Source organism: Chinchilla lanigera, unplaced genomic scaffold (genome assembly GCF_000276665.1).
Source record: "Chinchilla lanigera isolate Chin_1 unplaced genomic scaffold, ChiLan1.0 scaffold00001, whole genome shotgun sequence".
Lineage (NCBI taxonomy): Eukaryota > Metazoa > Chordata > Mammalia > Rodentia > Chinchillidae > Chinchilla > Chinchilla lanigera.
In genome coordinates, this window is record NW_004955402.1 from 63,384,484 (window position 1) to 63,410,304 (window position 25,821).

At 48.0% G+C, this 25,821-nt stretch overlaps 1 protein-coding gene and 1 long non-coding RNA gene across 3 annotated transcripts in view; both read right to left on the bottom strand.

Moving 5' to 3' along the window:
* The window catches only part of Pard6g (par-6 family cell polarity regulator gamma), an 84,491-nt gene that overhangs the window by 9,647 nt on the left and 49,023 nt on the right, over window positions 1-25,821 (bottom strand). The window lies entirely within an intron of this gene.
* On the bottom strand, window positions 7,465-15,729 carry LOC106146275. Its single transcript, XR_001233061.1, has 4 exons — window positions 15,643-15,729; window positions 14,963-15,093; window positions 14,413-14,573; window positions 7,465-11,373 (listed from the first exon to the last, which is right to left on the bottom strand). It is a non-coding gene; the product is annotated as an uncharacterized LOC106146275 (long non-coding RNA).

Genomic DNA, 25,821 nt, shown 5'->3' on the forward strand with positions numbered 1-25,821 from the left:
AGGGGCTACAGACACTGTCCATGGCGGAGCACTAACTGGAGCTGCTGAGCATCCACACATGATGTCCCTGCAACTTAAGGTCTGTGACGTGTGGTATCAAGATGGTCCATGCAGGCAAGAGGCCATTTTCATGATGCTCTCTCTCCTGCCTGGAGGGGAAGTGGTTCTGGGTTAGGTGTGTACTATCTTTTTTTTTTTTTTTTTTTTTTTTTTTTTTTTTTTTTTTTTTTTCTTGGTTTTTCTCTGGTACCGGGAACTGAACTCACGACCTTGCGCTTGCCAGGCAGGCGCTTTGCCGCTGAGCTAAATCCCCAGCCCAGGTGTGTACTATCTTTAACACAGTGATGAGAAGCTGCAGCTCTGGGCACTGAAGTAGAGGATGCTAGGAAGGCCACAAGCCGCCACAAATGGCCAGATGTGTCCTGAGCATCTTAATGTGGTGGTTGGTTTTTCAGAAAGGGAAGTTTAAAAAGATTTTAAAGACATGATTCAAAGCCAATGCAAACCATGATGTAGGAAGTGGACCTGTGAGGACCTTTTGGCAGCACATGGCTCCAAAAGCAAAAACAAACTGTCTCCTGACCCAGTGCCCTGGCCCGAAGGTCATCTCATCTTGTCCCCAGGAGCCGCCTCATCTCCAGGCATATAGGTCTGCCTTGGCCTGGTGGAACTGGGTAGGTTTTGCCCCAGGGCTCCACTCTCCACAGGCCAGCAGGAACAAGAGGTTATAAGTGAGGCACATACAGTGATCCTCTCACCTTTCCTTTCAGGGTGGTTCACAATGCTCAGGGCATGATAACAGGTGCCCAGGACACAGGTCTGACCGAGAAGGCCTGGTCTGACCTACACTGAATCTTCAGACTGTGTCTGATGACAGCCTTGTGTGGAGACTCAATGTGTGCTTTCAGGTGCCTATCCTCTGCAGGGGACAACTGTATACCACTCATCTACCAGAGCAACGTGTCTCTATCCAAGATCAGGACATGCAGTTCTTGGTCACCAAGGACACCCAGTTAGATGGAGTTGTTCAGTGAGCAAGGCAGGAAGGTACCTGCCTGGTAATCTATGAGCAACAACAAGTGCCAGGCAACCTGCAGCCTGCAGGAGTTGGGCACCACACAGTGTTATCCCAACCCTCGTGGTATGGGTCACCCTTGTGGTGATGCTTCAGCCAACTACCATCAAGCCTAGGCAACAGCTGGCTCCCCACAAGGGTGCAGAGGGCTTTTCCTACAGTGTCCCAGACTGGAGTCAGCTTCTGGGGACTTTGGCTTCTCAGGTGACAAGACTGGTTTTTAGCACACAAGTCACTTGTGGCACTTCTACCTGTAGCCATCTCTTTCCATCTTCTGCCCTCTTAGGCAGTCCCCCATGGCATCACCCAGCCCTACATGCCTCTGCCCTACAGGCTGTAGGGCGGTTTGTGAACTGATATTGCCAAGTGCTTATCTGTTGAGACGGTGATAGTGGTTAGCAGGGCACTATCCTGGGGAATTCTGACCATGGCTGTAGCTCCTAGGGCAGGATCCACCCTTGGTGGAGCTATGGACTTTAAGCACTAATTTCACCTAAGTAGTGTTTTCTGTAACTTTCACACAGCATTTCATTTCTGATAATATAGGAAGAAAGTAGCCCTGGGGTGTCCAGGTCTTACATTATCTTAGGGTTTTGGGCGCGGCATCCAGTGCATCACTTGCTTGGCTGTCCAGGTAACTATTTCCTGGGACAGTGCTGGGGTAGGGAGGTGGGTCCTGATCCCAACATAGCGGAGAGGTAGAGAAGAGACCAGCAGAACGGGATGAAACTTTTCAATGGCAGCAAACCCTGGTTCTGGGGCTTTGTTATTTCCCTTCCAGCCCTACACGGGACACAGCTCAGAGGCGGAGCACTTGCTCAGTAAGCAAACAAAACAACTCAAGTCATCTGCATTTCTTATAGGAAAAAACAAGCACACATAATAAAGAACCCAAATGCTGTCCTGGCACTCTTAGGTTAGACTGTTGGCATTCTGATATCTCTTCCAACAAATGGATCACTCCAGAAAGCCACCTATGCATTGTCCTTTCTTCCAGGGTCCTTTGGGGTCCCTGGCACACTCTTGTCTCTGGAGAGGCCACTCTGGCAGATGTCTAGCCTCTCCAAAAAAGTCTCCAGGGACAGAGGGCATCTCTGTGGGGCAGGCAGGATCACAAGGCCTCCCAGGAGGCCTCCATCAGCCACTGCCTCCTCCCTAGCTTACATGTGTTCCTTATGCATGTGTTTTAAAATTTGTGATAAAAAATTATGTAACAAAATTCACCATTTTGAGCCCTGGTCTTTTTTGCAGTACTGAGGATTGAACTTACGGCTTTGGCACATACCCCGCAAGTGGTCTTACCACTAAGCTACATCCCTAGCCCTTTTTACTCTTATACAGTTGCCCAGACTGGCCTCAAACTCGTGAACCTTCTGCCTTAGCTTCCTTCCTGAGTAGCTGGGATTGCAGGTGTGTGCCACCAAACCTCACTTTTAACATTTTTAAAGCCTGTAATTCAGTGGTTTTACTATGTTGTGCAGCCATCACCACTACTGAATTACAGAACATTTTCATCACTCCACAAAGGAACTCTGCACCTCCTAATGCCTCTTCTTTACTGCCTAACATCCTCTAACTGGCTTTCTGTCTCCATGAGTTTTCCTGTTGTGGATACTGTGTAGCATGTGGTCCTTTGTCTGCCCTCTTTGGCACCATGTATGTCCATGCATCACCCATGTTTATGTCCTTCCTTTCCTTTTATGGCTGACAGCACAACACTATAGTGCACAAAGAGACTCCATTTGTTCATCCATTCAGACACGGATGCTCATGGGCTTGTTTCTGCCTTTGCCTACTGTGAATAATGCTACGAACATATACATGTGCAAATTTTATGATCACACAGTAACTTTTAATGTTTCTCTTTTCTTGTGTGGTAGGGATTCAACCCGGGCTTGCACATGCTCAGCATGTGCTCTATCACTGAGCCACGTTTTCAGTTCCAGCTGAACTTTTCTAAGAACTGCCAGATTGTTTTTCACAGTGGCTACCACATTTTATAATCCACCAGTAATGTACAAAGGCTCTCATTTCTTCTCCACATTCTGGGTAGCATTCTTGTCTTTTCACTATAGCCATCCTAGTAGATGTGACTTTCACTTGCATTCTCATGATTAATGATGTGACTATCTTCTCATGCATTTTTGGCACTTGTTTATCTTCTTTGGACAAATGTTGATTCAGATCCTTTGTCCATTTTCAACTGGACTTTTTTATTACTGACGTGAATATTCTCTATGTATCCTGGACACATATCTCTTAGGATATACATGATTTGCAAATATTTCCTTTTGTTTTGTGAGATCTCTTTATTTTGAGATAATGTCCTATGACACACAGGAATTTTAAATTTCCACGAAGTCCAATTTATCTATTTTTCCTTGTGTTCCTTGTGCTTTGGTGTGTTATATTTAAGAAATCATTGCCCATTCCAAAGTCATGTCTCTATGCATTTCTAAGGAAAGTAGCAAACAACATAACTGTTTCCCTGGTTTATCAAAACAGAAATGCAAGTATCACCCTGTGCTTCTGTTTGCCTTACGCAAGTATTCTCACCCTGAACACTAGGCACTAACCAAAGCTGTCTAGAGTCAGCATGATGTGAAAACAAACAAGCCAACAAACGAATGTAGAAAATACTAATTTAGAAATGACATCATGTTCAGCTGCCAGATTTCCCAGCTCCACACATGGATGATACACACCCAGAGTCACACTGCTCTCGGCTGCTGAAGAGTCTGTCATTCACAAGAAGAAAACATCTAGACTAGGGGAAGAGGCCAGGCTGGTACCAAACCATCCTGCTCAGAAAAGGCCACCATGAGCCCTGGGGACATTTACCTGGACAAGGGAGAAGAAAAATAGATGCTATTTTTTTCTGTTACACGGATTTATTCAAACAATGGCTCTTTCACAAAAGCTTTAAAGTAAATATAAAGCTAATACCAATGGACCCTTTCTCTGTCAAGGCAGAACTATGCCTGGTTTGGAGGACAGCCCTGGGCTGCTCCCCAGTGTGTGGGCTTTCAAAGTCCACCATATAGCAGGACCACCACGCAGAAGCCCTGTGCTCAGTGCTGTGGCCGTATCCAAAGCTCTTCAAGGAGACTCAGTGCCTAGGTCTGGAGCAGACATTGATGTTGCTTTCTCAGCTCCAAGACTTCAAGGTTGGGAAATGCCCTTTGGCTTGGTCCAAGCCCAGAGCCACTGTCTACTGTCCACTGCATGGTACCTGTTGGCCTAAGGAGTTGTAGGTCATTTCTGAGCCCAGTTATGGCATTTGGGGGACATATGGCCCCTAAAGACTACTGGAAAGCTCTGTGCCCCTGCCTGCCACTATTGCTTCCTGCACCTCAGGAAGATTATGGCTAAGCCTGTCTTCTGCAACCCCTTTGCCCCAGGTTCACAGACAAAAGGCTGTTGCTGGGGGTGGATACATTCTCCTTCTCAAAAGTCACCAAAGGCCCTGCAAGAGTTGCCATCCACTTGCTAGCAGCTCATAGCCTTTGAGGTCAACATGCTGTCTTCTGACAGGGGAAACGGAGGCTGGAGGCTGGAGGCTGGAGGCAAGGCACTTTTGACTACTGCTCTGGGTGATACAGGAGAAAACTCAGGAAAGGCTGTCCTCTTTCCAGGGTGAAAAGGTACACTCTGGAAATCCATGCACTCATCTGTTCATCCTACTAACATGCAGAGGGAGCTCAATACAGGCCAGACACCTTCCCAGGCTGGGAGTGTGAGGGCACACAGATGAGAGGAGTGAACGCCAAGGAAGGGACACGCCTCACAATCCTGCCCTTTGCTGGCAGTCTAGTGTGTTGCTTTCCCCTAGACTGTCCAGGGGAATTAAACCACACTGTATATAGTTAACAAGTAAAACAACACCTGCCTCAGGCAGCTCAGGCCACCACCCTAAGGCACCTAGACCCTCGGCTTTAGCAGCAGCCCCACATGTGCGCAGCAGGTACCAGGCCTATTTCAGCCTTCTGTGTCGCTTCCTCCTTGTGTGACACAGGCTTCTCAGGTCAGGCTCTGCCCTTACAACCTTGTTTAACCTTCACTGCTTCCTCAAGACCCTGCTGGGGACATGGGCTTCAACAGATGGATCTGAGGGACATGATTCAGCCGACAGTACCACGTGTACTTTTTGTATCTGCTCACTCCGGGAGATTCACACTGTACTGGGAAGCAGTAGTATATACAAAAACACACTGCAGAGGAGTAACAGCTAATGGGCTAAGGAAACATGAATCAGAGCAGACTACCTGCTCAGTGTCAAAGTCCATGCATATGTGCTTAGGTTTTATCTATGCCTCCACCTGGAAGGACCCAACGCACCATGAGGACTGATGGACAGACCTGTGTGTTTGGTATAAACTTAGGATACTCAGGCATTTTTCAAAACTAGGGGCGACATCGCCTAGTTAAATGTCTTCCTATTTCAACTCTTGACACAATTCTCCTTTGAGTGACATGTTACAATGTACATTTTTTTCAAAATCGAAACCAAAAACAAAAAGCCCCAAGTTCAGGCAAACAGCTCATCTTGAATGTGAGCACTTGCCTGGTCCTACACTCAAAGGAAAGTAACTCGGGCTCAAGTGGATGGACATGGACATTCTATGGGGCTGGAAGGAAAGAGGAAAAGAGATAAAAGCACAAGTTCTCCCACCTGTCCAGTCTCCCCTCACGTGGTGACACATGAAGCAACAGCTAGAGAGGGCTGTGCACTACCCAGGACCTTCTGCTGGGCCTGCTGCAGTGCGCTGGACAGGACTCAGTACTCACCAGTGTGGACACAGGCCATAAAAACACATTCCTTGTGTACGTACCCCATAGAAGCCCAAGAAGTGGGAAACATGCATGTGCACACACGAACACAGGGTATGCAGAATACTGTACCTCATCGTGGACAGTGAATGGTGACTTTGTTTTGTATGTTTGGTTTTACTGAACACAGTTCTGCTTTGTTCCTGAAAACCGGCCAGAACAGGTAACTGGATACAGTGAGTCCAGGGACTTGCCCTGTGAATCCTGAGGTAAGACCCTTAGGAGAAAAGGGGCAGGGTACATGGGACCTCTGACTGCTCCTTGTAGCTGCAAGGATCTCAACAGTGCTCTTGCTGGTCCCAGCAGAGGGATGATCTCTAGCACCCCTGAAGGAGGACAGGGCCCTGGTGATCATGGTGGCACCACGGTTCAGGCTTTGCAAACTTGGTGCCACTTTGGCAAACCCCTCCGGGGACTGTGTGTCTCTGTCCACCATTCCTGGCCTGTAAACTATCGACAAGCATTGTTGCCAGAAGCCCCTACCTGCTCTTTATTGTGCGCCCACTCCCCTTGCCCTACCATGGCGCTGATGGCACCCGTAGCACTGTTCCCTCTCAGAAGGAGAATTATCCACAGTATCTATCCTTGGGGCACTGACAGCCAAGGGAGTATGGGTGGCATGTCCTTGGGGAACCCAGAGGGAGGAAGCACACACCAGCTTCTGGCCTGACCTTGCAGTTGTGTTTTTGAGACATGACCAACCAACTGCCTGATAGTAGTACTTTAAGACCCAGTCAGGTGATGATTGTGGTCTTTGTGGGGCTGTGAGGTAGTCTGCTGGAGTTTGAAGGCACAGCCCTTCAGCACAGCACATGAGAATGAGAACACATGAGACTGTCTTATCCATGTAATACACTAGCAGAAAACCAGGGTAGGCCGAGCTTGGTGGGTGGGGACAGGTCCAAGTGCCACTAGGCAGGTGCTGGACAGCCATGGATTTAGCATGAGGGAAAGAAACAGTTTAGGAACTATTTGTTGTGGCACATGCCTGTAATCACAGCACTCAGAAGGCTGAGGCAGGTGAAGCTCTGTGAGTTTAAGGCCAGCCTGGGCTACATAGGGAATTCAAAGCTAGCCTGAACTATATAGCAAGACCCTGTCTCAAAAAAAAAACAAAAACAAAAACCCAGCAGTTTAGGACAGCTCAATCCCTCTGAGTGTTTCTTCCATGAGCAGAAGACTGCTGATAAAGCAGGTATTATGGTTTGTGTCTGGATGTCCCCCTGAAACCTCACACAGTCATGAGGTAGGCTTCTACAGTTTTTCATTGATCCACAGTCCAATGCTGGGATTATGGGTGTGCCCTCAGGCCGGGAGCCTGCATACAGTATAAGAGAGGGAAAGAGGCTTGCTGCCACTCTTCCCTTTTTGCTCTTGCTGCTTTTGCTATCTTTTGCTGCCATGAATGGTTGCCCTGTGCCATGTGCCACTCTGCCTTGGAGCCAGCCAAGTATGGACCAAAACCTCCACAAACTGTGAGCTAAATACACATTTCATTCCTAATTTTGGGCACTGGGTGTTCTGTCTTAGCAATGAGAGAAAAGTAATTAAGACAGCAGGGTTCTTTTCCTACGCTGTCCCTCCCTCCCCTCATTGACTGGGCCAACTCCAGTCAGCCTGAGGGTTCATGTCACTGGCTCTTCTTCCCGGGGGAAGGCAGCAGGAGAGCCCACATGGGCAGTGGTATCCCGTCAGGTCAGAGTCTAGGGAAGGAACAAACCACCTAGCACTATTTCCTATTTCATACATCTTTTTCAGAGACCATGAAGGAAGGCATCTCTTCAGAAGGCACTGTCTCCCAGGCCTGGCAGGGAATGCTGTGAGCTGGGCATGGTGCCATGGTCAGGCTCAGGTGGCATGGCCCACAGCACCTCTAAAGGAAGGGCCTAAGGTGGCTGTGGATTTTTTTTTAACTAGAGGGAAACATTTTTGCTGGGCAGTCCCTGGAGGTGGAGTCACTCTGGGGAGCTGCAGCAGAGCAAGGCTCAGTGCTCAGTGAGGCTAGGATGGGGCGCGGCTGCCCTGTGGCAGCTGACTCAGCAACCACAGCAGACGGGCCCTCCTGCCCACATGTTTTCTTGCCAGGAGGTGCCCCGCCTTCACCAGGTCACTGTCTCCAAACCACCACTGAAGGTCTGACATGGCCCCCGGAGTGCAGCCTGAGGACCTTCCCCTCACACCCTTCACACAAGCATCCCTGGGCCCATGGGAGCACAGGGCCTGTGGCTGTCAGCTCAGCACTTCCTTTACCCTGACCAGGCCCTTGCCTCCTCATGGGCTAGGACAGCAGTGACAAATGCCCACATCTGGGTGACACGATGTCTGGTGGCTACTGTCACCACACCAAGTACCTGATGGAGATATCTGCTAAGACAGGGTAGGGCTGATGATCAGAAGAAAATAGCTTGGGCAATGCAGAATCCAAGATGACGAAGTTCATGCTTTGGTCACGACTGACAGTCCCGAGACGGCTACAGACACAGCAAGGTGCCTCTACCCCTGCCCACAGGCAAAGTCTGCCAAGAGCAGCCTGTAGGGACTCTGGCAGTGCTAAAATTCAGTGTCCACAGACAAGGAGTACACAGGAAAGTGAATAAACCACAAGAAAGTATAGAGGGCCTCTGCGACGGTACTGGTTGGTGACTCACCAACCTGGCTGGAGTCTGGCTGTGACACCAGAGGAGGAGCCTGTGCTGACCTGAGGCTCCTGCTGCAGAGCTTGGCAGGGCACCGACAGGTGCTGGCAGGCCCGGACACAGAGCTGGAAGGGGCTTGGTGGGAAGGAAGGAAGCACCATCAACTTCCTGAGGAGGGACCCTGACCTCACATAGGATCTCCAAGCAGGGTAACCGTTTAATCCATAGTTGCGCCCCAGGACCGGTGGGCACCCTCCCCAGGTCCGGTCTCTTGGGTTCTTACTCTGTCAATGCCCCAGATGTTTCTGGGGCTAATCTTGAAGAGCATCACTTGTAGGAAGTGGCTCCAACGCCAGCACCTGAGACCCAGGTTGGGCTGGTTTTTCCTGGGGGTGCTCCTGGCCCAGTTATGTCTGCCCTCACTCTAGCTCAGGAAGATGCTACTGCCATCTACCTGGTGTAGGCCAGGGGTACTTACATACATCCTGCACTGCACAGGGTATTCCATGGCAAAGACTTATGCACCAAAATGTCAGGAGGGCAGCCCAGCTTCCAGCCTTAGACTGTAGGGGAGCCCAACAGTCCTCCCTGGCTCCTCCTGGCTGCTCCTGCCCCCCCACCCTTAATAACCTGGCCCACTGCTCAAATGACTGGTGCTCAGCTAACCTCCTGTCCCATTCCTCACTACCTGCTGTCGCCAGCCACAGCAAGACAGACACCTGGCAGGACACACCATGGGGTGGGCCCTGAAGACGAGGTTCTGCACCCAACTTGAGATCCTGGAAATACATTCAGAAAACAATGAATTCTCTGGTGCAAAAGCAAACTTATCTGCTTGACTTTGCTTGTTGATGGCCAAGGAATCGATCTTCCCAGGGTCTGATAATTTGACTTTATTTACATTTATTTCCAGTAACATTTGGAAAGAAGCACTAATGATTATTTCTCACTTTAAGGTAGTGTTTTTGGTCAATATATTTTGGAAACAACAGAAGACTGTAAAACAGCACTGACAGGGGAAAAACAGAGTTAATCACACTTTTCCAGGCACCTGCACGTCTTTGGAGGGAGCGAGACAGTTTTTATTCTGAATCTGCCTTGTGTCCTCCATAAGGCATGTTCACAGGGCTTATCAAAATTTACATTTATTCTTCAAAAAATTATTGACTCCTGAGGATGGAGATGGCCCAGGCCGCACAGAGAAGCCAGGTGGCAGGTAGTCTGCTCCCCACAAAGACGCATCCTGAGAGTCAGCAGAGAGAGGTGTGCCTCAAGAAACAAGAGTGTGAATACAGAGTCAGCTTCCTGTCTGAATTTGGTTTCTGCAGGGAAGTTAAAGATAAAAGGGAGAGCCTAGCAATGTGAGACACTAAGCCAAGGAAAAGATTTCTACAGGACAGGACACCAGTGAGCACAGGGAAAAGAAGTGCTACACAAAGCAGGAGTGAAAAAGTACCTGAGCTTCCCAATGGCTCTAAAACAATCACCAAAAGACAAGTACACTGGTCCGCCTTCTTCTGCAGCCAGACAACTCTGCTGGCTCTGACCAGGCGCAGCCGGTTTCCTGAAGGTAACGCCCATCAAGGTGGGGCAGGGGCTGGTGAGCTTACTGTGACCTAGGATGAAGCATGGACAAGCCCAGAGCTTACCATAGTCCATGGCAGCTCTCTCCCCAAATGCTAGCAGGCCAGAACTCACTTCGTTTTTTGCCTGGGTCTCTGCCGCTGTGACAAAACTCTCATTTTGTCTCAGCAGACATTCCTTGACTTCAGCACTCACCGCTAGTTGGAGCACGAAGATAGGAATTTAGCAAAACCAGTTGTAGTGATCTTTCCATGTTAAGTCACAGTTCTTATGTGACTTTTAACTAATAAAAAAGGGAAAAGACAATAAATAAACCCTCTAAATAAAGTTTAAATCTCTTCAGTCAGGGAGTCATCACACATGCGTATCCTGGGTGCACAGTGGAGCACGTGAGCAGATGGACACAAACCGACTGCAATGGCACCTGCGCAGCAGGGGAGAGACTGCTCAGAGGACTGATTACTCATAGGCTTTGTTTGCAAATATGCTAGTGATCACGCAACTCTTTTCCCTGATCCTTTTTATTTTTGGAATACGATTTGGAATAGCATTTACTTCTGGTCGGGAAAAGAAAGATAACGTCTTCAACCAAAGGATAGTCATGAAAACCCACAGCCTGAGCCACTCTCAACAGTGAGAAGTTGGATGGCTTCCTGGAGGTCTGAACAAGATAAGGATGTCCACTCTCATCCTTTCTAACCAGGACAATTAAACCAGAAAAAGAAGCAACAGGGCTTTTATATAGGAAACAATATTCTTTCTAGCGCCACTGCGAGGTGATATGGTAACCCTATACTTGACTGAGGAGCAGCTGAACATGGCCACACACACAAACGTGCAAGTGAATGCTCACCACAGCATGATTTGCAAGCAGCCCATTGGGACCAGGGAACATCTTTCTGCCCTAAGAAGGGGTGCAGCATGGACTGTGCTGCAACATGGATGATTGTTGGAAACACTGTGCCGAGCGGAAGAAACCAGACATAAAAACCATGTATCACTCCATTTATACGAAATGTCCAGAAGAGACTCAACGTGGATTAGTGGTTTCCAGGGTAGGTGAAGGGGCTGAGGGTGACTGCTAATGGGGACAGAGATTTCTCTTTTAGAGCAGTTGGCTCCTTCTCCTGTACGCTGGTTAGCAATGCCTTTCTTGATGTTCTCAGGTCCCATCCCAGGCCCAGGGTGACCACACGTGACACTTGTAAGATCCATTTGTGAGACTGCCAAGAGTCAGTCTTCTGAGACCTGCATTAACAGATGAGGAAACAGGTGCAAGGGAAAGATAACTTGCCCAAGGCCACACGGCTGTGGAGTTATGAAGCAGGGCTCATTCTTAATCACTGGGTTCTAATCACTGGGTTCTGTGTCTTGTCTGAGGGCTGGACTAACCCAGTAAACAGGAGGGTTACTGGTTACTGGAGGGTTACTGGTTACTGGAGGCTTACTGGTTATTGGTGGTTCTGAGGCACAAGACTGGGAAAACTCAAGTTATGGGGCTGCTCTTAAACAAATACACTTAACTAAAGATACTCAAGTGCAATGCCTTAGGAGGTAATGGCCCTCTGGCCTTAGTGTTCTATCCCTCCTCAGTCTCTGCTGCAGTTAATTAGATGCTATTTTTATGGCAGGGTTTTGCACACTGGGGAGCATGAGCGAAAAGCCCAGGTACCTAGCCCTGTCATAGGCCGCACTGCTAGTCCTACTACCAAGAACCCTAAGAGGCCTTGCAGGCTGACTTTATGGCAAAACTGTGTGGGCGTCTGGGACATGAGGATTTGGATGGCAGAGATGGTGTTTCTTCCAATAAGAACATTTATAACTTCAAATTGAGAAGCTCAAGTGTCAGCACTTCTGAGGCTTGGGTACCTCTGCATACTACCCCATATTGAAATTTCTGTCCCAGGTACCAAAAGTCCCCTAATGCAAGTCCCACCAGCCTGTGCCCTGACATACTTTTCCCTGGGATGAATAGTACCAGGGAGACCCTAAGCCTTTTCTGACTCCCATTTTTCCAGAAGAAGAATTGCTTGCCTCTTAACCCTTTTGCCCTTGAATTTTTACCACGTAGGAGAAAGGAAAGAAATATGTCCACTGGAAGATTTCCTGTAGAAATGCAGGGTGAAGGCAGGCAGGGCCTCAGCTAGGTGCACTCCGGGACTGGCAGGCAGACAAGTGAGGGCTACAGAAGGGTTAGGGTGAACACAGCCCATGAAGCCTCCCCACATCGAACAGCTGGCAGATCTGCCATATCACCCGAGCACTGTGGCTTCAGTTGTGGGTGGAGGATGTAGCAGATGTGGCCCTGCTCCTAAGGGCCACTTGGTACCACCTGGCCCTGCCTGGCTTGTGCCTGCTGCCTGACCCTTCATGGCTCTGGGTGGAGGATCCACTGGGGGCTGTCTACGTGTCATCCCCACCCAGATTTGCTCTGCAGCCTGGCTAATTCAGCCTGTGTTTATGCGATACTGCAGTGGTTACCAGAGAGCACAACTGTAATAGAAACAACCAAAAATAACTGTTGGCAGAAAAGCCTGCATTTAGGGTAGACCTCCTTCAGCAATTCTCATGGCTTCGCTAAGCCACCAGTCTAACCGTCATTATCATCTTTCTTTCAAAGGACATTGCAGGAACTCCACACAGGGCCCGGGGCACAAGCAAGGAGGTCCCCATGAGAAGGCCTACAGGGGCCATCCCACCCTCAGTTATGGGGCTGATCTCTGCACAATAAACCGTATCCAACAGAAGGCAGGCTGCAGGCCCTTCTCCACAGAGGACACTGGCAGATGTGCCTGTGGCTCTTCATGAAGCCAGCAGGAAATGCCAGCAGGCAGAACGTCCCCTATCTTCCAAGTCTTCACGAAAGAATTGGTAACGCCAGCTATCTACAGTTACTCCACCAGTAAGTACTGCATCAGAGATCCCTGGGTCAGGCAAGTCCTCAGGTCCTCCCTGCTGGCTCACAGACCCCCGGGAGAGAGAGCTCCAAGCACATGCCCTGGAAGCCCCCTCAGTTCTGGGGCTCTTCTCTTGTCTTCTGCCAGCCTAGATACATCCAAGAATGAGAGAGGTACAGCAAAACACTGAGACACAGCTCAGAGCCAAGTGAAATACTGCTAAGAAAAGCGTTTTTAAATAGCTGGATTGAGAGATCATAAAATACATGATTTGTCTACCAGGCAGGTGACTTAAAAGTGTACAATTCAGTGGCTTTCAATATATTCAGAGTTATGCAGCCATAACCATGGTCTAATTTCAAAATGTTTTCATCACCCCAAGAAGAAACCCCAAAATTGCTGGTGCCCTCCTCCCCCATTCTCAGGTCACCATCCCAAGGCTGCGACTTTTCCTGGCTTATGGATCAGTCCAGAGTCTATGCAAATACAAGCCAATGTGGATATGGATCTGTGTTCTCTCCTTTATTAGGGGAGGGAGAAGTGGAGAAGGGGACGCAAAAAATTATAATGTGTTTTGTCCATGTACCAACTCCCCATGTGGACTGTAATCATTATGTACTACAAATATGTATTAATGAAAATAAAAATTGAAGTAAAAAAAGAGTAGTGCATCTTATTTTCTACTTAGTATCTGAAGACTCTGGATTTTGAGAATTGAACAAGTCATCTTCCTACATTTCAAACAAGCTGTCACATGTACTATGATTATCTAGACCCAGATGGGTGAAGGGGAGAGATGGAGACAAAGAAAGACCCTGAGCAGCTGCCTGCTGGAGAAACAAACTCTGGCAGGGCTGGACACGGCTGCACATTTGTCTCTGGTCCAGATTTTGTCCCTGAAGGTTCTATGCAGTGCACATAACTGGCGAAGCAGAGATTTTAGTCTGCAGGCCCGATTCACAGAAGTATTTTCTATAGTCAAGCACATGACAGAGTTATGCCACCTGCACTTGTATTTGCAGCATGAGGGGAACGCAGAGAGGATCAGGGCTGTGGGGGCAGACTGGCACAGAACGGACTAGTCATCTGATGCCATGTGGCTCCACAAAGTCCCATAGCCTCTTTAGATTTCAGTCTTATACTCTATAAAAGGGGGAAACAACCCACTCCCCTCAGAGTGGGTATAAGAGGGGTAAACCTTGGACTTGAGAGAGGGCAGGTGGGGTGAGCATGGCTGGAAGTGTGCTTGTGACGCTGTGGGGAAGATGCCCCAGTTCTTGTGTGAGGCTCAGAAGTTCTTGGGGTCTAGTGGTACAACATCACTGTCCACATACAAGAGACAGAATGTGTTAAATCCGTGCCCAAAACAATAGACTTAGCAACTATATACCTGATGTGCAGGATTTCTGCAGTTTATCCACCTCTAGTCTTGGAGTGCATCCTGGAGGCTTTTCACCCCCTCTTAGTTTGCAAAACATCCACAGCAGCATTGGGATAGGAGAATTATCCTATTATGACTCCACAACACCAGTTGGATGGGGACTTAAAAAACTAATGAAAGGTAAAGAAGACACAGTTTTAATTTCAGAAGTGCCAGGCCAGGGGCAGACAGCTCTGTGAATGCTAACTCCAAGGGTTTCATTGACAGGTCCTGGGAACTACAGAGGGTCTAGAACTAAACAAATCCATGAACTCCTCATGTCAAACTGGCCACCTCCCTAAGTCTTGCCAAAGAGCCACAGTACACCTGGTCAGTGCTGCAGGGGTAACTTTAATGCCTCTGTACTAGGCAGAGTACATATAACAGCTATATTGCCTCCATGCTGAACATAGCAGAAACTCCTACAAAACCACTGGATTTGGATAACAGATGTCTCCTCTTGCCTGGTGTTACTGCTGTGCACACTCCCTCGAGGAGGCCATGGGCCTCTGAAACTCACGTCCAGGCTGTGCCTTTTCTGTGCCTCGGCACAGCCAGAGGGGGCCCCTGCTGATTACTGCAAACTTGAATAAACTTCAGAGCTTGCTGAGTTCTGTTTTCCTTCTCTTCGGCATGACCTAGAGGAAGACCCTGTTCAGCAGGGAGAAGATCAAGAAGAAAGTATCACTCAAAGCACCACACTGCACCTCACAGCTTGCAGCCTCCACACAAGTTTCTGAGATACTGAGTGGCAGATGCAGACTGTAGGGAGCTCAGACCCAAGAATTTTATTGTTTTTTTAAATCTGTTTTAAGTAATTTGTGAAAAAATTCTTAAATCATTTAGGGTTGATCTATAAGAAAACCAAATCTACAAAAGTCTGTGTACAACATGAACTCATCTGCCAGAGATCTAAGCCGGGGGCGGGGGTGAGACTTGGCTTGGCTAGGTCTCAGTCCCTCCCTATAAGCAAGAGTTGGATGAGATGACCCTTAAACTTCCACAGCTTCACATTTTTACGACTCTGTCTGGCAGGAGACTTAGTGTTCACTAACTACATGTGCTTAGGCATGAACACTTGAAAACAAGGACAGCAGAGCTGTCTGCTGGGGAATCTTATTAAGGCAGGAAACTGCACCGAGGTCGGACAAACCAGCCTCAGTCCTAAGTCTAAACACTGTTCTAGCTGTATGACTTTACCTTGATGATTGTCCCGAATACCAAAAATACGCATTTTCATGTTTTCAATGTGAAACAGGGGCAATGTTAACCATGAAAATAGGTTCCATTCAATTGTGAAGGAATCATTAAAAGTTCTGGAAGGTATCGAGGTCACAAGGAGACTCTCTGTTCACTCCCAAAAGTGAGCGTATCAATATTCTCCTTGGGTGTTCTCTGAGCCTGACTTCCCCACTGAGGCCATCTGAAGTCTAGTTTTACCTGTTGTCTGGGGCAGATCAGCTGGAGTACTACTTCTAACTTAAGCCCACTGCCCAAAAGAAGCTGAGGTGGGGGCAAAAGATAGGTCTCACAGCAAGGGGCCTGGAAGCCCAAAGCTGCCCTGGGCTGACTCTGAGGGCTGCAAGGTGCCGGCTGTCAGAGCACATGGCACCTCAGGAACTACACAGAAATGCAGAAAGCTGGAGGTGGCGAGGGAGGAGACAGGAAAGCCAGCCTACCAGCCAAGAGGTGTCCCGGCAGTAACAGTGCCATCCTCCAAACTCCCATTGGCAAGGCATTTCCTGGGCTATGGCTGGCTTCCTTTCACACTTATCTGGGTGGGGAAGGAAGCTGTTTGGGGAAGATATGCTGCAATTCTTTCTGGGTAAGGAAAGACCAACACTTTTGTTCTACGCCCTATTCCGAATGACGGAGCATGAACACTGGAATCTGGAAACTCACTTCCCAGACAGGGTGCTTCCTGGTTTGGAAAGGTCCAGGCAGGTAGTGTGTCAGGGTTTCTGGTACCTTCCGAGTCCAGACAGGAGCTGGCAAGGGCCCCTATGCAGGTCTCTAGCCCCAGCACTGTAAAGTCTGGCCAGATCACAGTGCTTCCCATGACTTCCCCATCCTGTCCACAGGACCCTGCAGATCTATGCAGAGGACCCAGGGAGGAGCAGCTGGGGGTGAGGTGGCCACTGTTAGCTATTAAGGGTCTCCATAGGGACTCAAAGACATGAGCAAGTGACAATTACTTCTCAAGTATTTGCTTCGTGGAAAAGTGTAATTCCTCCCCTTTGATTTGAAATGCTTGATAAGGCCACAAAGATCAGGAATAAAAATGCCCAATGAATGTCTATGGGAATTTGTACCTATACGTACTGAGCTACTTTTTGAACTCTGAGAAGACTGCAAAATTGTGGAGATGGGTGGGTGGTGACAGTTGTATAACCGTGTGGATGTGCTTAAATGCAGTTTAAATATGACCTAAAAATAGCTAAGAAGGTAAATGGTACGGTACATATATTTCACCACTATAGAAAGTAACTAGTGAATCTTTACTGTTAGTGGATACATATCAATATTAGCACTGTCTTTCCAATATGATAAAATCAATGTCTTCACCTTTCCCACCCTCTTCCTCCTATGCGGCTGCACATGCAGATGCTGAAGTGTTTGCCGAGCATACCTCAGCATCCCTGCCACACCAAAACCAAACACCAAAGCCAAGCTCCAAGTCTGCAGGGTTCTTTACCGCTACCTTTGGCTATGTTAAGTGCTCTGTGTTTGTTAAGCGCTGCAGATGGCTTAGTGTGGATGAGAATGCGGGCACAAACAGCATGTGCTGCAGATGGTGACCTCTGTGCTGAACCCCTTTCCAACAGGGGAGATGGAAAGTACAGAGATAAGAGCAAAAACAGGAAAAGAAACTGCTGTGCCAGAGGAAATCCAAATCTTGCTTACGTTTCTGGAAGGGATTATGGTGGAAATTTTTACATCTCTGGGCTCCAAATCTGTAAAGGTAAATTGTTTCTGCAATGAACTTGTCTACACTAATGTGCTATAAGCAAGGGTTTGCCTAGCTGGGAGAAACAAAGTGGTCTCAATGCAGGATTGAGCCATGTGGTCCACCCCAGCTCCTAGGCTGACTGCTTGGTTCTGAGCTCAAAAGGAAAAGTTTATTCTTTAGACATGAGACACAGGATGTCTTCATCCTTTATGTGAAGGTGCTGCAGGAGACCCCAGCCAGTGGAGATGCTGAAAAAGTTTCATACAACTTGGCTGAGGGCATATTTATGCTGTGTAACCTTTCCTGAAGCTTTAGTTTCATCGTGTGCTAAATGAGGAGAACCATACAAATCGGTCTGCTGGTAGTCACACAACCTGGAAAATCCTTGGTTGACAGTAGATATCTAAGTATATATTTCAATGTGTTCATCACTGCACTTGGTCTGAGCTGTGTGGCGGGAGGCGGACAGAGCAAGAGATTGGCTCAGCTGAGCTATGGGTAACTGACAGTAACGGAAGACAGGCTACAGTTTGGGAAGTAGAGGAGGAAGAAAAGCACAGAGAAAGAAGCAAATGAACTGTGGGCTCAGTGTCAAACAGGGGTCTCTAACTTCAAGTGGTGCTCTGGAGCAGTTGTCTGGCAGAACAGTCTCTGCTCCAGGTTGCCTATTATGTATTAACACCCTCCCCATCCCTGGTGAGTCTGCCAGGTCAAATGGGAAGGCCGACGACATGCAGGCCCAGCTGAACTCCTGTCTCTACAGCCGTCCTCTGACCAAGGGAAGTCAGTTTTTGTCACCGTGAGCCCTTTAAACACAGCCAAACACACTGCAGGACTCGGGGTCTCTCTGGGCCCTGCTGCAGAGGGCCATCTCCTCCTAAGGACAGCCTGCCTGGCCAGCACTCACCCAGCCTTCTTCCACAGAGCCTCTCTGCTCTCCAGAAGACATTTTCCTCCATGGAACATGAGGTAACTGGATTCAGAATTACCAGCAACTTCCACACCTGCTAAATGACAGCCAAATGCAGGTGCAGAGGCTGCCCCTGCAGGAAGTGAGCACTCTGCTTCCTGAGTATCAGCCACCTTTTTTTACTTGTACAGATGCCTCAAATGCAAAATGCTTAACAGCCACCGTGTAAGACAGGCCCATCAGTGATTTCCTACCAATGATGCTTCAGTTGGTCACTTTAGAAACATTCTACTCAGGACAGTTGTGTCTCAACTTAGGGCAGTTTTGATACAGATTTCCCTCCAGTGGCAGTCCCTGTACCTGCAGATCTGCTTTGAAGGCCTCACATTTGTCCTTTTCTTAGCAGGCCCCTGGAGATGATCCTCTCACTAGGGGGCTCCCTGACTTACCCATCAGCTCTTCAACAAACATCTGCAGGACCTCATGGCGCTTGCCAGCTCTCGCTGTCTCCCACCATCTCTTCCCAATGCACGCGTCTGCCAGCAGCTTCTCAGCAGAACTCCGCCTCTCATCTCCCTCTGAGACAAGACTTTTTGTTTTCCCTGGAGGTCCTTACCCATCCCACAGTCTATTCTCACCCCAGCTCTGGTTGTCTCCTCAGGAAGCCCCTAGGGTCCACCTGATGTTGTCACTGTCTGCCCAGTCCCCAGGGCACGGCCTGGTCAGCTTGAGCACCAGCACTGGCAGTGGGTGGCATTGATTTTCTAGAAGATGTACTATTCCTGGGATTTCAGGTCTCTCAAGATCAGGAGCCATGACCTAGCTTTGTGTTCTCAGGATGTAACACATCCCTAATAAATAAAGCAGCCCTGTAACTGAGTGTCCAGTAGATGCAAATACTCCTTAGAGCTCTGCAGTATAAACATAGGCTCTACCATGAGCCTGTGCACAGCAGTTCATGGAGTGAACACTTCAGCAAGGAAAAGGCACTCTGGGGGATAAAGGCCCATATGCTGTTTCCTGGAAGGCTCTACATCATGTGGTGTGAAGTCTGCTTTTTATATACATCTAGAATAACTCAGGCCCCTGGTTAGTAAAGGCCTACAAGAGGCCCATGTCTCACTCCACCAGCCTCTGGCATATTGTGTAACACTACGCTAGACTTTCACTTCCTCCACCAGAGAAAGTCTCTCCCAAACCTCACCAACTGTGGCTCAGGAGATGTATTCCTGCCTGAGATTTCAGGTGTTCCAAGGTCAGGAGGCATGACCTGGCCTTGTGTGCTCAGGATGCAAAAGGTATCTAATAAATAAGGCAGTCCTATAACTGAGTGTTACTGGCTTTCCATATATGTAGGAAGTAGGGCCCCATCTCCTGTAGTATGCAGTCTACAGCAGGCTCTGGGGAGCATCAGTCCCAATGGTGCTCACTCTGCTGGAAACCTTCAGAAGCTCTGCCTACGTGCCTTGAAGGCCAGGCCCACTGCCTGCACCTCGGTCTGCCTTACCTGGCACCTTTGCTGGACACCCTCTCCATGTGCCCAGTGAGCACCTATTCTGTATGCAGCCTCCAAATACTGCATCATGGCAGGCTTCGTTTCTTTCACAGCTCTTCACAATTACTGAAATTTCATTTACTTTTTGTTTACTTAGCAGTGGGCTGCTGTCAGTAAAGACCTACACTGAGAGCAGGAGCCACAGCTGATCTGTGAGCCACTGTCACCTGACAGGAAATCAGATTCTGCAGATCTAGCCTGACTAGCCTGAGATGAGCAAGCACCCACAGGAATGCTGCAGGCCTGGGGCATGTGAGAATCCTGGGGGCTCCCAGCTCTCAGCGTGGGGACCGTCCACCTGCTCCAGGCAAAATCACTGTGCTGTCCCACCAGGGAGGCTGGCCTCTGCCACAGCAGGAAAGAGGGAAAAATTCAAAGACCAGGAGCTTCCACACCACATGAAGACTGGCTTCAAAGGTGCATTTATTTCAAGTGGAAAAGAAGAAATTCAAATATTACTCTGATGGAGAGAGACACTGGAAGTATTTATCTCTATTTAAAACATACAGCAAGACCCAACAAATAAATTACAATACTTGACACAGGTTGTAATAATGAAAAATAGGTATCTAAATTCAATGAAAATAGGTATCTAAAATTAATTTAGATACCAATTAATAAGAGCCTGGTGGCTCTGTGTTGTATTCTTACAACTGGTAAGTCCACCACGAAGGGTGATGGATACCAACAGATAAATGCAAAAGACAAAACCCACCACACTAGGTTAAAGCAGTGTCAATGATGACCCATTTATGTAAAATTACAGCCAAGTGCATCTACGGTGAAGGTCATTTTGTGAAATGTCAATAGTGTCACTACTGGGTTGGAGATTATTTCCATGTTGCCTGAATTTCCTTGCACAAATATGCTATAAACAGAACAGACATTTGGAAAACAAAAAAGTTTTGTAAAGAGTTTAATGATAAGATATGTTTATAACGTACTAGATTTAAAAGATAAAAATCAGCCCAGTGGGGTGGCACATGCCTATAATCCCAGCTACTTGGGAGACAGAGCCAGGAGGATTACAAGTTGGAGGCCAGCCTGGGCAATATACCAAAATCTCATCAAACAGAAACACACACACACAGACCAAGAATCCAAACTAGTTGAACATATAAAAGTATACATGGCCAAAAAACCAAAACAGTTCAATGACTATGATCGCTCACCATTTTCATACCGGGGCCTGATGGGGCTGCTAGAGGAGGCACTAGTCACCCCAAATGCCCCAGTGTCCACAGGGTAACTGGAAGAGGAGCTTGCAGCCTGTGCAAGGGGCCTGCCCTCAGTACTCCGGGCAGCAGTGCTGCTGGCTGTGGCTTCTCGGAGCTGCATCAGCACATTCTCTCCACGCCCACTCTGGAAAGAACGTGCTGCAGGCACGCTGTTTGCTCCATGTTCCCACAGTGTGGCAGGGAGAGGTTTTCCTGCCCTTTCTTTTTAAATTAAAAGAAAAGAAATAGAAGAAAGAAAACTTCTCGACACACAAACTCCTGGAAATCTGTGCCAGTATAGAAGCTTACGTGTCTTGTGGAGCGGACCCTGCACCAGACGGGGGACAGTCTGGTCTATGTTGGTCTTATCTACTCAGGGACACAAAAGCAGCCAGTGCGGCAGGGCGTGGTGGCATATGCCTGTAATCCCAGCACTAGGGAGGCTGAGGCAGGAGGTCGTTGCGAGTTCAACGCCAGCCTGGGCTACAAAGTGAGCTCAAGATCAGCCTGAACTGTATAGCAAGACCCTGTCTCAAAAAGACCAAAAAAAAGAAGCCAGTGTAGCAAAATTTACCTCCAGACCCTAAGGAGTCTCAGGCAAGAAAGTAAAATGGGGAGGAGTCAGACTCAGCTCTGGCAGGTTACTGAGAGCTTCCCACTGAGAAGTGAGCACTCAACTTAAAAATTGAACACACAAGAAACTAAGAAGAACATTATGAACAAGATTCTATATGCTTGATACTTTAAAATTCTGCCTGTGTTCATAACCAAATTCTTAGCTGTTCTATATCTTTTATAATGAAGAACATCTCTTCTACAACTCACCTAAATGGAACCACAGATATAAGTTCACAATGTTTATAAATACAAATCTCAATGTTTACAAATATTCTCTCCTTATTCTAGTAGCTCAAAAGAAAGCCCCAATGTGGCAGGGTAAGGAACGGGGCCATAGGGTATGCTGGTGTTAGAAAGACTTACTTCATGGATTAGTGGCAAAATCTAAGTATTTATACTTCCTATTTATCTGGTTAAAAATAGAGTGTGTTTTGCTGGTCACGATCTTGTATCCTCTGGCTAGGGCCAGCTTCCCAAATGTTCCTGCACCCCAAGGGGGATTAGGGGAAGGGTACAGAGGTGGGTCTGTAATAGTCACTAGGTGCACAACATAAGCATGTTGACATGAATTCAGACTCCCATTATGACCACTGCATGCTAGGGCTGCCTCCTTTTTTACTTAAGTGGGCAAAGCACCCAAGTGAAGGGCAGAATGTACCTCTGATTTACTGAAGGCAAAGCCCAGAGCTTTTTCCAGTCATCCTAGAAAGATGATGGCAGAAGCCTGGTAAATGCAGAGGAAAGAAGCCAGTGGGTATGAGGGCCGAAGACATGCCTTCTGAACTTTCATGGGTAGAAAGGCCATGTAGTTCTCAAGAAAATGTCCTCTGACTAGCCACCAGGAGGATGAAGGCCGGGTTACCCTGGCCTGCTGTCTGGGCCCAAGTGCAGCTTCTCTGAAGTGGAGTGCTTAGCTTATTTGCGCGACGACAAACCCAGCTGCAAAGAGATAATGCCTGGGAACACCTTTTTGGAATGTTTTCAAGGCACAAAGTAAAATACAGGGTTTGAGAAAGAAAGTAAGTTATTTGGGACATAATTATCAGAACACTAGAAGAAAGGTATGGCACAATAGTATCTGTGCTTTCTTATTACCACATTTAATAACGTACCATTATTTTAAAGTGATAATTACTTTAAAAGTAATAAGTAAATGCTATTTAAGCTGTCTGGACACAAGAACCACATGATATGAAAATATGTGATTCTACTAGCAACAAAGGGACAGGTACAGTGAATCCTGTGTGGCTCTGCTGGTTGCGTACTACTGAAGACTGGCACAGCTTACATCCTGACAGAGCAGTGAAGGGCGTTTCCTACTCCCAGGGGAAGAGGTGCTTTAATAATTTTTGAACAAATATGTTAATTAAAAAGTTCGCACGTGTTGAGGATGGCTGAAAATACAGGCACAAGCAAGACTGAACTGTGCATGGGGGGCCAAGGTCCAGACCAGGAGATTGCTTTGAGTCCGCTGGCGGTCACCAGCCCTGGCACTGTGCTGTATTCTTGAACAGTTTGCCTGAGATACAGCTGAGATGTACCCACTCAAATGTGTGGTTCCATAGTTATACCTTTACGATGCCCCAAAGAAGCTCCACACTCCCAAGTCTCCCCTCTCAAACTCCTGAGAACCACAAAATCTACTTTTTATCCTTATAGAGTTGTTCACCTTAGGTTTTTAATACACAGAGCTGTCTCCATATTCAGCCTTCTTTACTTTTTAAAATCACCAAAAACACGGCATCAGCGAACGTGGAGCCCTGGCCCCTGGGGAACAAGGTGAAGCAGCCTCGATCCTCCGGTTATGGCACTTTCACTGACTGGTCAATGCATCACCTCATTTTCCTGCTTCTGTCTCAAGACTCCTTACTTAACATGTACTGTTGAGTCATTAACATGGAACTGATGGCCAGTGTGCCTGAACACAACTGCCTGAGGCACACCACAGCCTCCTGTCCCGAGGGAACTAGAAGACACTTGAGCCCTATGACTGGGGCCACTTCAAACAGCAAAATCACCAACAAAAAGCGAGTAGCATATGTAAACAGTGGCACTGAACAGACTGCAAGAGGATGCTGGTTTACTGTGCAGCATGGGAGCCTTACCATGTTGTTTTTTATTTTATGGTACTGGGGAATGAGCCGAGGCAGGGCTTTTGCACCGAACTACATCCCCCAGCCCTTTTTATTTTTTGAGACAAGGTCTTGCTAAGTCACTACACTGCCCAGGCTAGGCTCAACTTTGTGATCCTCCTGCCTCAGCCTTCCAGAGTGCTAGGATCACAGGTATGTGCTACCATACCCGGCATTTCTGTGTTTGATAGCAGGCGGGTACATGTGCAGTGGGTAACTCACATTTGTAAACACTCTGAGCATGTCCTCAAATGACCACAAAATCACACTGAGTATTGATTTGGGGGTTACAAATAAATTTTGGCAAATATGCAAATACAGAATCCCCAAATAATGAGGATTACCTATAAAAGCCAATACACAGCAAGTGACCTTTATTTCGTCTGCCTAGTTCAGTCAGTATACTGCTTTTGAGTTCATGTACACTGCTGCATGTGCAGTACTTCATTTCCTTTTGTGGCTTGGCAGCTGTCCTTGGTGTAAACATGCACACTTTACTGATCCGTCTTTTGGCTGAGGGATACCTGCTGTTTCCACCTCTCACTGCTGTGAACAACACTGCTGTGAGTGTCCCTGGGACATGGGTACAAGTCATCCACACGCTGGAACTCTGTTGGGGGTTTACACCCACATTCACAGGGGATGCTAGGCTGTAATTTTACTGTCATGTCCTTGTGTGGTTTGATGAAAAGAGATTATTTTAAGTAGATGATTCATTTTTTAAAACATAGTTGTACGATTATCTCAACATGCATTAGAAGAATGTTGACCCTTCATTTGTGATAGTAATATAGTGTCCTGTTAAAACATATTTCGGTAATAAGCATGCCACTGCAGAAATGTGGGGTGTGGCTGCTATGACGTGGCAGTATTCAACTTCTCAAACACAGAGGCAGTGGAAGACTGTGGACTGTACTGAACCTGGGTAGGCCTCCGGACCCAGCTGCCACAGACACTGGATCTTCACAGTGACAGATCGGCATGTCTGTCCTGAACCTCAGGGAGCCTGGCTGTCCAAAATGCATAGGTGCCCTCAACTCTCTGTCCTGCATTGTGTTGCTACTATGAGAACTCAGTAAGGAGGGCAAGAAGGCTCCAGTGACAGAATGTGGGGCTGAGACAATGAATGCGTGATCAGAAAAGGGCTTGCTGGCATGGAAACTGATGACCACTCAGAAGCCACATGCTGCCCTTCCATTTCACAGATGGGACGCTGAGCACACTGGGTTGAGCAGCTGAGAGGGTCTGAGAAAGGGCTGATGGAATGAGACAGGAGCTGTCAGTGAGGTGCTCACTAAAGACAGCAGAGTCAGAAAACCTAAGCCAGCTGGATTTATGCTGTGCTGGTACTCTGAGGATAGAAGAAGAAAGAAACAAATAAAGACAGGGTATGGGGCCTAAACTGCAAGAGAAAAGAGCAAAGAGGCAACACTTCTCAACCGTGTGAGAGAGAATGCATTCCCCCTGCATTAACTCTCACACCTCAGGTATCTGCAACTCCGTGGCAGAGGGGCCACACCTCATCCAGGACAACCTCTGCCGGCACTTCACACCCCACTTCTGCAGCCAAGGGACACAAAGACTGTCTTCCTGCACAATGCATGTCAAGGTCCACGTGCACATGTGCCACTCGCTGGCACAGTCACATCTTCGTCCTGCCCCTCACGAGCATGGGTATGACCAGGAACAAGGTCCCTGGGCCTCAAGGTCTGGTGGAAACACACAGTAAGAACACAGAAATATCAGACTGAGAGGACACAGCATCAACAGATTCCTGATTGGTGTGAGGGGCAGGGAGCCCTAGGCAGGGGCAGCAAGAGGGGGCAGGCGTCTGCCCCAGGGCCATCTGGGCAGTGGTGGTCACCAGAGGGCAGCAGACGCAGATCAGCAGACAGGGAAGTTGGAGGTTACACAAAGCCACGCAGGGCCCTTGGAGACTCCTGGTCCCAAGGTCACTCACTGTATGAGGCAGCTATGCTGGCCTCTCCATATTGTCG